Source organism: Mobula birostris, chromosome 10 (assembly GCF_030028105.1).
Source record: "Mobula birostris isolate sMobBir1 chromosome 10, sMobBir1.hap1, whole genome shotgun sequence".
Classification (NCBI taxonomy): Eukaryota; Metazoa; Chordata; class Chondrichthyes; order Myliobatiformes; family Myliobatidae; genus Mobula; species Mobula birostris.
In genome coordinates, this window is record NC_092379.1 from 74618223 (window position 1) to 74631371 (window position 13149).

General features: G+C 45.7%; 1 long non-coding RNA gene across 1 annotated transcript in view; it reads right to left on the reverse strand.

The window, feature by feature from the left end:
* Positions 1–1116: 1116 nt before the first annotated feature.
* Positions 1117–13149, reverse strand: part of LOC140204537 (uncharacterized) — a 213271-nt gene continuing 201238 nt past the window's right edge. The window contains exon 3 of the long non-coding RNA XR_011887664.1: positions 1117–1177. This is a non-coding gene — a long non-coding RNA (uncharacterized lncRNA). The remainder of the gene's footprint in view (positions 1178–13149) is intronic.

Here is a 13149-nt window from a genome sequence, read left to right on the forward strand (position 1 = left end):
AGCTTCATTCATGAAATACATGCTAGAAACACAAAACAGTACATTGCTTTCTTCACATTCATAATGTTGTGCCGTCTATACAATTGTCAGGTCCATTCATTTATATTGTTATTAAATTAATATATTCTATGTACACATCACCAATGCAACTCATCTAGCTTCTTTGAACTACATACCTTCAAATATTTGTGAGACTGTTGTATTTGACCCAGGCCCTCAATCCCCAGTGTGTCAGGGTCTTAGACTGCAATACTTCCTCACATAACCTCTGTCTTGGCTGTATCCCTTGACATGTGCTCCCATGGCCCACAATGTGCCAGGCAACAGCATTTACTTACAGACATCTTGCTCTGCTGGAAGACCAACAAGTTTCGGGCAGACCAAAGTGTATCTTTCACTGAGTTATTGATCTTCCAGCACTACTTGATGTTTGCCTGTCTGCATGTTCTTCAGAAAAGCCTGTTGACCAGAGAGTTCTCTGCTATGCAGCTGCTAAGGACAAATCTCGACAAGCACCCTTGCGTCCTCATCCAGAACTTCTTTGCAAGTGCACAGTTCACAAAGAGGTGGACAATTGTCACATCTTTGACAAAGCCATTTTGAGGGTAGCCTGAATAGGGAGTGAGACTCTGAGACCACACAAGATCTGAGGAATGTCTTCCACACTGCCTGCAAAGTGGGGTCTTTGTGCTTGATTGTGAGTTCTGGCAATGATGCATTCTGCCAAGTAGTTCTAGCAGTCCTCACAGGAAATCATTCCACAGGATCCATAGTGTCCCATGGGACATTCCATGCTGACCACTCCCTGATGGATTTGTCATCAAAGTTATTTTTCCTGATTGTTTCCATAAAGGACAGGTACAAAAAATAAGTTCCACTGAATTACAAGGCCAGGCCCATCATCCACAGCGCTGTGGACAGGTAGAACTTCAATGACATATGGTGATACTTGGTGTTTGTCCACGTCAGTTCTATACCAGTCAAAAAAGGCAGCAATCAGAGAAGAGCACCGGTGTGATGTTTGTGGATCTGACTGTGACGGCTTTCAAAATGAAGAGGAAGCCTATCCAGGATGGGCTGAGGCATTGGGTATCATCCGTGAGAGTTACTGCTGTTCTCCATCCGTGAGTTTACTGAAGATCGGAGAAGCAAACACACTCAGCGAGTCAGGCAACATCTGTGGAGGGACACAGGCAGTAGATGTTTCAGAAGGAGACAGAGCCACGATTAAAACAAATCAATAATTCGTATTAAAACAAGAAAATCTTTAGATGCTAGAAATCCAAGCAACACACACAAAATGCTGGAGGAACTGAGCACACCTGGCAGCATCCATGGTTAACTAATCCTCAATAATTAGGATTTATTCTTTTATTGAACATATCTCTTATTGAACAACTTAAAGCACAGGAACAGGCCTTTGGTGCATTATGTCTGCACTGGACATGATGCCATATTAAATTAAATCTCCTCTGCTTGTGCAGGTTCCATCTCCCACCAGTCCCTGAATATTTATGTGTCTGTCTAACAGCCTCTTAAACACACTATTATATTGACCTCCACATTACTCCAGGCAACTTGTCCCAGGCACCTAGACATCTCTGTGCATTAAAAAAAATAACACCATTCATCTCCTTTAAACTTTCCGGCTCTCACCTTAATTGAACGTCTCAATTATATTAATATTTTTACCCTAGGAAAAAGTTTTTGACTATTTACCCCATCTATACCTCCAATAATATTTTTAAAAATTCTATCAGGTCTTCATTCAGTCACTGATACTCTAGAAAAAACATTCTAAGTTTATCTAAACCCTTCTTATAGCTGATTATAGCTAAATTAGGCAGTACGCAGAGTACACAGTACTCTGAGAATAGTGTATTTGAAGTTTTCTATAGCTGCATCATGACCTCCTTATACTTATACCCAATGCCTTGACCAATAAAGACAAGCATGCTGTAAACCTTCTTTACTACCCTTTTTCTTTACCTAGCCATTTTCTGCAAGCTATAGACTTGGACCTCAAGATCCCCCTCTGCATCACAGCTGTTAAGGGCCCTAGCATTAAGTGTATACTTTCCTTTATATTTAACCTCCCAAAGTAACACCACACTTGCTTGGATTATCTCCATCTGGTATTTCTTCACCCATACTGTAACTGACCCATATTCTGTTTGCATCCTTCAGTAGCTTTCTATATAGTTCAACACTCCCAACAATATACATATATCTCAAATTTCAGGCAGAGTAATTTTATTATGAAAGTACATATATGTCACCATATATAACCCTGAGATTCATTTTCCCACAGGTATTTACAGTAAATACAAAAAAAAAACACAATAGAATCAAAGAAAAGACTGCCCCAACAGCAAGGACAAACACGCAATGCGCAAAATACAACAAACCAAATACAAAAAGAAAACAAAAAAACACTAATAATAATCATCATAGTAATAATAAATAAATAAGCAATAAGTATCGAAAGCATGGGATGAAAAGTCCTTGAAAGTGAGTGCATAGGTTGTGGGAACAGTTTAGTGATGGGTTGAGTGAAGTTATCCCCTCAGGTTCAAGAGCCTGATGGTTAAGGGGTACTAACTGCTCCTGAACCTGGTTTGTATGGGTCCTGAGTCTCCTGTACTTTACTAATGACAGCAACAAGAAAAGAGCATGGCCTAGATGGTGATGGTCTTTGATGGATGCTACTTTCCTGCAACAGTGTAGATATGTTCAATGGTGGGATGGTAAAACCCTCCCAACCATTCAGCACATCGACATGAAACATTGCCATAGAAAAACATCATCCATCATCAAAGATCCTCACCAACCAGCTCATGCTCTTTCTCACTGCTGCCATCAAGTAGAAGGCACAGTGCCTCAGGACTTACACCACCAGGTTCAAGAACCATCAGGCTCTTGAACAAAAAGGGATAGCTACACTCATTTAAGGACTTATTTAACTTTTTGTTTCAAGCTCATTATTTACTGCTTTTTATTTACATCTAAATTTGCACAGTTTTTTGTCAATTGTTTACAATTGCTGGTCTATAAATTTGCTAAGTATGCACGTAGAAAAAAAATCTGAGGGTTGTATGTGGTGGCATGTATGCACTCTGATAATAAATATTACTTCGAATTTTGAACCCAGGATAGATAATCTGAAATGATAACACTGAGGAATTTAAAATTGCTGACCCTCTGCACTTCAGATCCCCCAATGAAGACTGGCTCATGGTCCTCTGTTTTCCAGCTCCTGTAGTTAATAGTCAATTCTTTGGTTTACGTATAAACAGTGGATTCCAGTTAATTGGGCCATTGTTTAATTGGGGCAGCTGCTTCTTTGGGACGACTCTTAAAAAGAACAAAAACAATCAAGAAAATAGCAGGGTTTCCCTTCATGTATTTGGACCACAAAGCCACTTAATTGGGACAGGAGAATGTTGCTGAGCAGTTTCTAACTTGCATCTATTGCGTGCACTTGTGCGGCCATAACACACTACACCATATTTAGTGTGAACAGTTTTTAAAATATTGTCAGTTTTGTGTCTTTGTGTTCAAAAAGCAGTGATTTTTATCACTGATACTTGGTGAGAGATAAGCAGTAAGTCAATTCGTAACTGTTTAGGTAACTCTGATTTCAAGCGCTTAAGCTTGGAGATGCCGGAAATGACTGGGAGTGAAAACAAAATGATTTCACTACTTCAATGAGTTAGGAATTATGCCAGTATCAACAGTCATCTTGAATTTTACAATGAAAATGCAGATTTGGAGGATGCAATAGTAAAAGTATTGTATGATGGCAGTCCATTATCTGCGCTCGGTGTCTGCATTGATTTTGTTAATTTACAATCAATTAGAAGAATATGGCAGCCAACACTGGATAAATTCCTTCATCAGTAGCTATTGGGAACAACTGCACAGTGTTATAGCACTGTAGAGGTATTGATAGTGTTCAAATTTGTTCTGTATTTCATTTAAGTACATAAATTGCTTCTCAGTTAAATGGCAATTTGCCTTTTTCCAACTATTTCTATGGAACTTTGGTTTTGGGCATCACGGTAGTGTAGTAGTTGGTGCAACAGTATTACAGTTGAAGGTGTCAGAGCTTAATCCCAGTATTTTATGTAAAGAGTCTGCACACCCTGTCCATGGAATGCATGGTTGTTCTCTGGATGCTCTAGTTTCCAGCAACAGTCCAAAAAGTCTTTGTCTCCTGTGATTCAGCCAATCGTCTATCCGTGCCAGTACTTTTCCTGTAATATCAGTTGTCTAGTAGCTTCATGTGTTGATACCTTGTCAAAGGCCTTCTGAAAATATAAGTAATCAACAGCCACTGACTCTCCTTTGTCTATCCTGTCTGTTATTTCCTCAAGAATTTCCAGCAGAGTTATCAGACAAGATAACGTCTTAAGAAAACCATGCAATCTATCTGTATATCTATACACACTCAGAGCTGACTTTATTAGGTACATCTGTACTTGTTAATGCAATATCTAACCAGCCAATCATATGGCAGAAACTCAGTGCATAAAAGCATGCATGCAGACATGGTCAGGAGGTTAGGTCATTGTTTAGATCAAGCATCAGAATGGGGGAGGAAGGTGATCAAAGTGACTTTGATCGTGGAATGATTACTGGTGCTAGAAGGAGTGGTTTGAATGTCTCAGAAACAACTGATCTCCCAGGATTTTTACACACAACAGTTTACAGAAAATGGTGAGAAAACCAAAAAAAGATATCCAGTGAGTGGCAATTTTGTGGGTGAAAATGACTTGTTAATGAGTGAGGTCGGAGGAGACTGGCCAGGTTGGTTGAAGCTGATGGAAAGTGAGTGTAATTCATATTACCATGAGTTACAACAGTGGCCTTGCCTTGGCTTGCTGGTAACTCTCGCCTTGTCTCGCCTGCAGTCTTGTCCTGGAGCCACCCTGTACCTAGCTCCCTTCCTGTCCCTTGCCTCCGCCCAGGTAAGCCAGGCCATCTTGCCATTACCTGCAGTTGGTTCTGTCCCTTCCTGTCCCTTGCCTCTGCCCAGGTAAGCCAGGCCATCATGCCGTTACCTGGGGTTGGTTCTGACCCTTCCTGTCCCTTGCTTCTGTCGAGTAAGCCAGGCCGTCTCGATGTTACCTGCAGTTAGTTCTGTCCCTTCCTGTCCCATGCCTCGGTCGGGTAGTGAACCGCGCCTTGCCCGGGTGAACCGTGCCCTTCCCCGGTGGAGCCTACCTAGCCTCAAGCCTGAAGACTCCAGCCTCCTGCCTAGCCTCAAGCCTGAAGACCGCAGCCTCCTGCCTAGCCTCAACCCTGAAGACCGCAGCCTGCTGCCTAGCCTCAAGCCTGAAGACGGCAGCCTCCTGCCTAGCCTCAAGCCTGAAGACGGCAGCCTCCTGCCTAGCCTCAAGCCTGAGGACCGCAGCCTCCTACCTAGCCTCAAGCGTGAAGACTCCTGCCTCCTGCCAAGCCTCATCTCTAGCCTCAAGCCTGAAGACTCCTGCCTCCTGCCAAGTCTCGTCTCTTGCCTCTAGCCTCAAGCCTGAAGACTCCAGCCTTCTGCCTCCTGCCAAGCCTCGTGTCTAGCCTCAAGCCTGAAGACTCCAGCCGCTGCCTCCTGCCAAGCCTCGCCTCAAGTCTCTAAGACTCTAGCCTCGTCCTTGCCTAGTTCTGGGGCCCCAGCCAGAGGCAAGACCCAGTACTGGGTCCTTGTCCAGTCTCTGGTTCGGAGTCCAAGCCTAGCCTCGCCTCAAGGCTCCTGCCCTCTGCCAAGCCTCGCCTCAAGGCTCCTGCCCTCTGCCAAGCCTCGCCTCAAGGCTCCTGCCTCCTGCCAAGCCTTGCCTCAAGTCTCCTACCTCCTGCCAAGCCTCACCTCAGGTCCTAAGACTCTAGCCTTGTCCTTGCCCAGTTCTGGGGCTCCAGCCAGAGGCAAGACCCAGGTAGTGGGTCCTTGTCCAGTCTCTGGCTTGGATGTCCATGCCCGGGCTCCTAGCTCTTTTGTTCAGTCTTGTTCCAGGTTCCTGGTTTTCCTGCTCATGTCCTTGCCCACAGCCTGTATCCTAGTCCTGTCCCTAGTACTCCAGTGTCTGCTTCTTGCACTTGGGTCCGTTCCCAGCCACCACCTTATGACAGAACAATCCAGCCAACCATGGACCCAGTGACACAGGCACTGTCATTTTCCTCTTGCCACCCGAGGTTCCTTTCTGTTAAATACCCTCCCACCCGCCCGGGTCGTCCATAGTCTGGATTCCCTGTTTGGTCACCAGGAGGCTCCCGTAGAGGTGGGTTATTGTCATGATCCGGTCCGTGAAGTTCGTATTCCGGGTCGTGGTCCGGTCCATCGACCCTTGCTCCAGTTTTTCCTGCCTACCCTGTTTCTGGCTTGTTGAGCTCTAATTGAGTCAGCTGATGCTCTTAGGGGCTGGCTGCTGGATTGTTCTTGTCCTTACTCCTTGTATCCCTTGCTCTGCCTTCTGTTTCCTCGCCTGAAGCCTGCCTTGTCTTGCCAGTAACTCTCGCCTCACCTGAAGCCCTCGTCTCGCCTTGCTTTGCCAGCAGCCTTGTTTTGTCTTGCGGGTATCTCTTGCCTCATCTGAAGTTCTCATCTCGCCTTGCATTCCCTGAAGCCTTGCCTTGTCTTGCTGGTAACTCTTGCCTTGTCGCGCCTGCAGTCTTGTCCTGGAGCCACCCTGTACCTAGCTCCCTTCCTGTCCCTTGCCTCCGCCCAGGTAAGCCAGGCGGTCTTGCCGTTACCTGGGGTTGGTTCTGTCCCTTCCTGTCCCTTGCCTCCGCCCAGGAAAGCCAGGCCATTTTGCCGTTACTTGGGGTTGGTTCTGTCCCTTCCTGCCCCTTGCCTCCGTGGGGTAAGCCAGGCCGTCTCACCATTACTTGTGGTTGGTTCTGTCCTTTCCTGTACCACGCCTCTGTCGGATGGTGAACCGCGCCCTGCCCAGGAATACCGCGCCCTGCCCCGGATGAGGCTGCCTAGCCTCAAGCCTGAAGACTCCCGCCTCCTGCCTGGCCTCAAGCCTGGAGACTGCAGCCTCCTGCCTGGCCTCAAGCCTGGAGACTGCAGCCTCCTGCCTAGCCTCAAGCCTGAAGACTGCAGCCTCCTGCCTATCCTCAAGCCTGAAGACTCCAGCCTCATGCCTATCCTCAAGCCTGAAGACCGCAGCCTCCTGCCTATCCTTAAGCCTGAAGACTGCAGCCTCCTGCCTATCCTGAAGCCTGAAGACTGCAGCCTCCTGCCTATCCTCAAGCCTGGCCTCAAGCCTGGAGACTGCAGCCTTATGCCTCCTGCCAAACCTCATCTCTAGCCTCCTGCCTCCTGCCAAGCCTCGTCTCTAGCCTTCTGTCTCCTGCCAAGTCTTGTCTCTAGCCCCCTGCCTCCTGCCAAGCCTCATCCCTAGCCCCCTGCCTCCTGCCAAGCCTCGTCTCTAGCCCCCTGCCTCCTGCCAAGCCTCGTCTCTAGCCTCCTGCCTCCAGCCAAGCTTCGTCTCTAGCCTCTAGCTTCCTGCCAAGCCTCATATCTAGCCTCTAGCCTCAAGCCTGAAGACTGCAACCTCCTGCCTAGCCTCAAGCCTGAAGACTGCAGCCTCCTACCTCCTGCCAAGCCTCATCTCTAGCCTCTAGCCTCAAGCCTGAAGACTCCAGCCTCCTGCCTCCTGCCAAGCCTCGCCTATAGCCTCAAGCCTCGTCTCTAGCCTCCTGCTTCCTGCCAAGCCTCGTCTCTAGCCTCTAGCCTCCTGCCAAACCTCGTCTCTAGCTTCTAGCCTCAAGCCTGAAGACTGCAGCCTCCTGCCTAGCCTCAAGCCTGAAGACTGCAGCCTCCTGCCTAGCCTCAAACCTGAAACTGCAGCCTCCTGCCTCCTGCCAAGCCTCGTCACTAGCCTTCTGCCTCAAGTCTCCTGCCTCCTGCCAAGCCTCACCTCAAGTCTCTAATTCTCTAGCCTCGTCCTTGCCCAGTTCTGGGGCTCCAGCCAGAGACAAGACCCAGGTACTGGGTCCTTGTCCAGTCTCTGGCTTGGATGTTCAAGCCCGGGCTCCTAGCTCTTTTGTCCAGTCCTGTTCCTTGTTCCTTGTTTTCTTGTCCATGTCCTTGCCCTCAGCCTGTATCCTAGTCCTGACCCTAGTACTCCAGTGTCTGTTTCTTACACTTGGGTCCGTTCCCAACCACCACCTTAAGACAGAACAATCCAGCCAACAATGGACCCAGTGACACAGACACTATCATTTTCCTCTTGCCACCCGAGGTCCCTTTCTGTTAAATACCCTCCCACCCACCCCGGTCGTCCATAGTCTGGGTTCCCTGTTTGGTCGCCAGGAGTTACTGTCATGATCCGGTCCGAGAAGTTCGTATTCTGGGTCATGATCTGGTCCATCGACCCTTGCTCCAGTTTTTCCTGCCTACCCTGTTTTTGGCTTGTTGCGCTCTAATTGAGTCAGCTGATGCTCGTAGGGGCTGGCTGCATAAATAACTTCAGAGACCAGGGTGTGGCCACTGGATTGTTCTTGTCCTTAATCCTTGTATCCCTTGCTCTGCCTTCTGTTTCCTCGCCTGAAGCCCTGCCTTGTCTAGCCTCCTGCCAAGCCTCGTCTCTAGCCCCTAGCCTCCTGCCGAGCCTTGTCCCTAGCCTCCTGCCTCCTGCCAAGACTTGTTTCTAGCCTCTAGCCTTAAGCCTGAAGACTGCAGCCTCCTGCCTAGCCTCAAGCTTGAAGACTCCTGCCTCCTGCCAAGCCTGTCTCTAGCCTCTGGCCTCAAGCCTGAAGCCTCCAGTCTCCTGCCTCCTGTCAAGTCTCGCCTCAAGTCTCCTGTCTCCTGTCAAGCCTCGCCTCAAGTCTCTAAGACTCTAGCCTCATCCATGCCTAGTTCTGGGGCCCAAGCCAGAGGCGAGTCCCAGGTACTGGGTCCTTGTTCAGTCTCTGGCTCAGAGTCCAAGCCTAGCGTCACCTCAAGTCTCCTGCCGCCTGCCTTGCCTCACCTCAAGTCTCCTGCCTCCTGCCAAGCCTCGTCTCAAGGCTCCTGCCAAGCCTTGCCTCAAGTCTCCTGCTTCCTGCCAAGCCTCGCCTCAAGTCTCTAAGACTCTAGCCTCATCCTTGCCTAGTCCTGGGGCCCCAGCCAGAGGCAAGACCCAGGCACTGGGTCCTTGTCCAGTCTCTGGCTCGGAGTCCAAGCCCCCGCTCCTAGCTCTTTTGTCCAGTCCTGATCCAGGTTCCTGGTTTTCCTGTCCATGTCCTTGCCCTCTGCCTGTATCCTAGTCCTGTCCCTAGTACTTCAGTGTCTGTGTCTTGCACTCGGGTTCATTCCCAGCCACCACCTTATGACAAGAGGCAGTGGTAAGGGTGCAGAAAAATATATAATAATAGTGAGGCTATATGGGAATAAAGGAAAATCTAGCTCCCTTTTCGTTTGAAAAGAGGATGCTCAGAAAGTGGCCATGTAGAATATTTATTTTAAGTTTGGAAGATTTTGACAGAATAAGTGTAGAGAGATTTTTTTTCCCACTGGTTATGAGGGGCCATTCACTCACACAGAATAAATTAGGGAAATAGATGCACTTAAGAGGAATCTAATTAAATAGATCAGACTGCAAGAAACAGATTGATATGCCTTAAGATTATAAATATGAAGAGAGGGCACATATGGAAAGTGATAATGAATTGCATGGGCTTACTGATCTCTTTTCCGAGAGGTATATTTTGAACAATTCTACTCCATATTAGAAAGGCAGTGTTTGAATTTGCGGGTGTTTCTATCTGGATATAGACAAAATACTTTATTATTCGAAAAATGATTTGCAACATTTCCGAAATATAAATGTTTTTAATTTCTCCAAACATTTAATTGAGACAAAAACTTGAAAGGAAGACCAGCAGATAGAGATAATCCTTTTAGATACACAGAAATATTCAGAAGGAGGAAACTGATAGGTCTTGTGGTTTTAAATGGGTTTTAAAAAGTTGAAAAGAGATTTAAGGACTGAATATACTCACTTAAGAGAAACATACTGATGAGATAACATTGTGCAGTGGTAATATAGTGCTGAGAAATGGGACTGTGAAGCCACCCTGATTTGTATCATTGACGTGGCAGCTGTTAATGTCATTGTCAATATACACACCAGATTATAGTTCCATCTCCTTTCACCTAGACAATTCACAAATATGTCAAAAATCTATTTTTAAGATTTCAGATATTTCCTCAAGGAATCGACCTTCTCAAAATGCCTTTGTCTGTTTATAAAATACAGAGATTCATTTAAAATTTGTCTGATATTTCAGATGTTGGGCTGAGGGAATATAATTCCCCAAATAGGATGGATTATCCATAAAGAGAGCAGTTGACAATCTTCAGTTGCTCAACCACCTTAACAAAATGTTAATATTATTATTTTAATTCTTTCCAAATATTAAAAGGAGCAAAGAAGCAGGAAAACAATTGTGAAGTCTAAAAACCCCTTAAGTCATATTTTTATTTCAATAAGCTGCCACAAATCACCTTAACTTGCAGCTTTTGTGATGTTAAAGGTTTAGAAATTGAGAAACTGTAAGAACTGTCCCAAAGTGATGGTTCTCACTTAAGCACCCACCAGAGAAATGATCCCTGATCCATGTGGCCAGGCCATTACCCACACTAGTAGAAGTCAACTGTCTTTTGCCTAGATTTTTAAATGATCTGAATTGTTTCTGAACATCTTAGATAGACCAGTGTAACATGGAAACAGGTCTTTTGGTCCTCCGATTCTGTGTTATTATCAAACACTAATGTAATCTACACTAACCCCATGAGAGCATAATACCAACTACATAGTAACAGAATTAGACCATTCACGCCACCAAGTCTACTCCATCGTTAATTATAACTGTTTATATTTTCTCAACCCCATTCTACCACCTTCTCTTAATCCTTAACCCTCTTACCAATTGAGAACCTACCAATATCTGCTTTAAATACACTCAATACACCAAGATCGTTTTGCTGAACACCTACGCTCTGTCCGCCAGAGAAAGCAGGATCTCCCAGTGGCCACACATTTTAATTCCACATCCCATTCCCATTCTGATATGTCTATCCACGGCCTCCTCTACTGTAAAGATGAAGCCACACTCAGGTTGGAGGAACAACACCTTATATTCCGTCTGGGTAGCCTCCAACCTGATGGCATGAACATCGACTTCTCTAACTTCCGCTAATGCCCCACCTCCCCCTCGTACCCCATCCGTTATTTATTTATATGCACACATTCTTTCTCGCTCTCTCCTTTTTCTCCCTCTGTCCCTCTGACTATACCCCTTGCCCATCCTCTGGGTTTTTCCCCCCTCCCCCTTTTCCTTCTCCCTGGGCCTCCTGTCCCATGATCCTCTCATATCCCTTTTGCCAATCAGCTGTCCAGCTCTTGGCTCCATCCCTCCCCCTCCTGTCTTCTCCTATCATTTTGGATCTCCCCCTCTCCCTCCCACTTTCAAATCTCTTACTAGCTCTTCCTTCAGTTAGTCCTGACGAAGGGTCTCGGCCCGAAACGTCGACTGTACCTCTTCCTAGGGATGCTGCCTGGCCTGCTGTGTTCACCAGCAACTTTGATGTGTGTTGCTTGAATTTCCAGCATCTGCAGAATTCCTCGTGTTTACACCCAATAACTTTGCCTCCATAACATCCCATGACAATGAATTCCACAGATTCACCCTTTATTCTGAGATTGTGATCTCAGATACTAGACTCTCATACTAAAGGAAATATCTTCTTCAAGTCCACTCTATCCAGAACTTCTGGTATTCGGTAACTTGAAATGTGATTTCCCCTCTCATCTGAACTCCATTCTGTGTAGGTACAGAGACATCAAATGCTCCTCATATGTTAAGCTTTTCATTGTTAGAGTTATTCTTGTGAGCTTCCTCTGGACCCTCTCCAGGGCCAACACATATTTCCTTAGATATGGAGCTCACAATTGCTCATATATTCCAAAACTGGCCTGACCAACACTTTATATAGTCTCAGCAGTACATCCTGGCTTTTGTAATCAAGTCCTCTTGAAACGTATTCCATTTTGCTCTTCCTATGTTGCCATAAACTCCAACCCCACCCCACCTTCCCATTCTACCACTCGGCAACACTCGAGGTAATCTACAGTCACCAATTGGCCTCCCAACCCACACAGCTCTAGATATGGGAGGATGTCAGAGCACGCAGGGAGAGTTGCACACAGACAGCACCAGAGGTCGGGATTGGATCGTAGTCAATGGACCTGTAATGCAGCAGCTCTACAGCTGTGCTAGCCACTTCTGAGTATCTTTAAAGACATTTAAAAACCCATTCCTACAAAAGTAATCCTTATTGTGCAGTAGTCATGTCTTACCAAAACTATCAATGCCAGAGAGAGGTAAAGATAAAGAACAGTTTTGTGTTTCGTAACTCCAAATCATAAAACAAAACAAAAACACAGAGCTGGAAATAACTCATGTATTTTCTTAGTTTTACTTTAAGTGAGGCACACATACTGTATCATGTGGTAGCAATGATGATGTATGCAATTCACTTATTTTTACATACAACCCATAATGAATTATATCAACAAAAAAGAATGCTCAATCGAACAATATATTTACAATAGTACTCAATTATTACTGAAATATTAAATACACGACAGTTCTCCCTGCTTAGCTATAAACTTTAAATCAATATAGAATGTATCTCAACTATATACACAATATACTAAATTGTACAACTACCGTACAGACATCCATGGCATAGTAAATTTTAAATTGTCCTATTCAGGCCTGAAGATTCAATCACAATGGAGGCCTTCTTACTCTTGTTGAATAATGTCTTTCCTGACAAAGGGATCATTCTGTTTGGTAGCAAGACTTGTGGCTGTGATTCAATCTCAGAGTCTGGAGCAACTTCTGTGGAGTTTGTAGGAGTTGACTCTGGGACTGAAGGAAATGGTTCTGACAGCTCATGCTACCTTTCTTCTCTAACAATTGAATCTGCTTTCCTCCACTGATCGATGTGTCATCTCCATATGATGTCAGACACAATCTCCACTGTGTCGGAGAGTGGACTCATTCTGACCTTAATCTTTTCAAGTACTCACTTCTGATCGCCTCTGTAGTCCTTCAGCAGGACTGCTAGTCAAGGAGTGAAACATCAAGCGTCCTTAT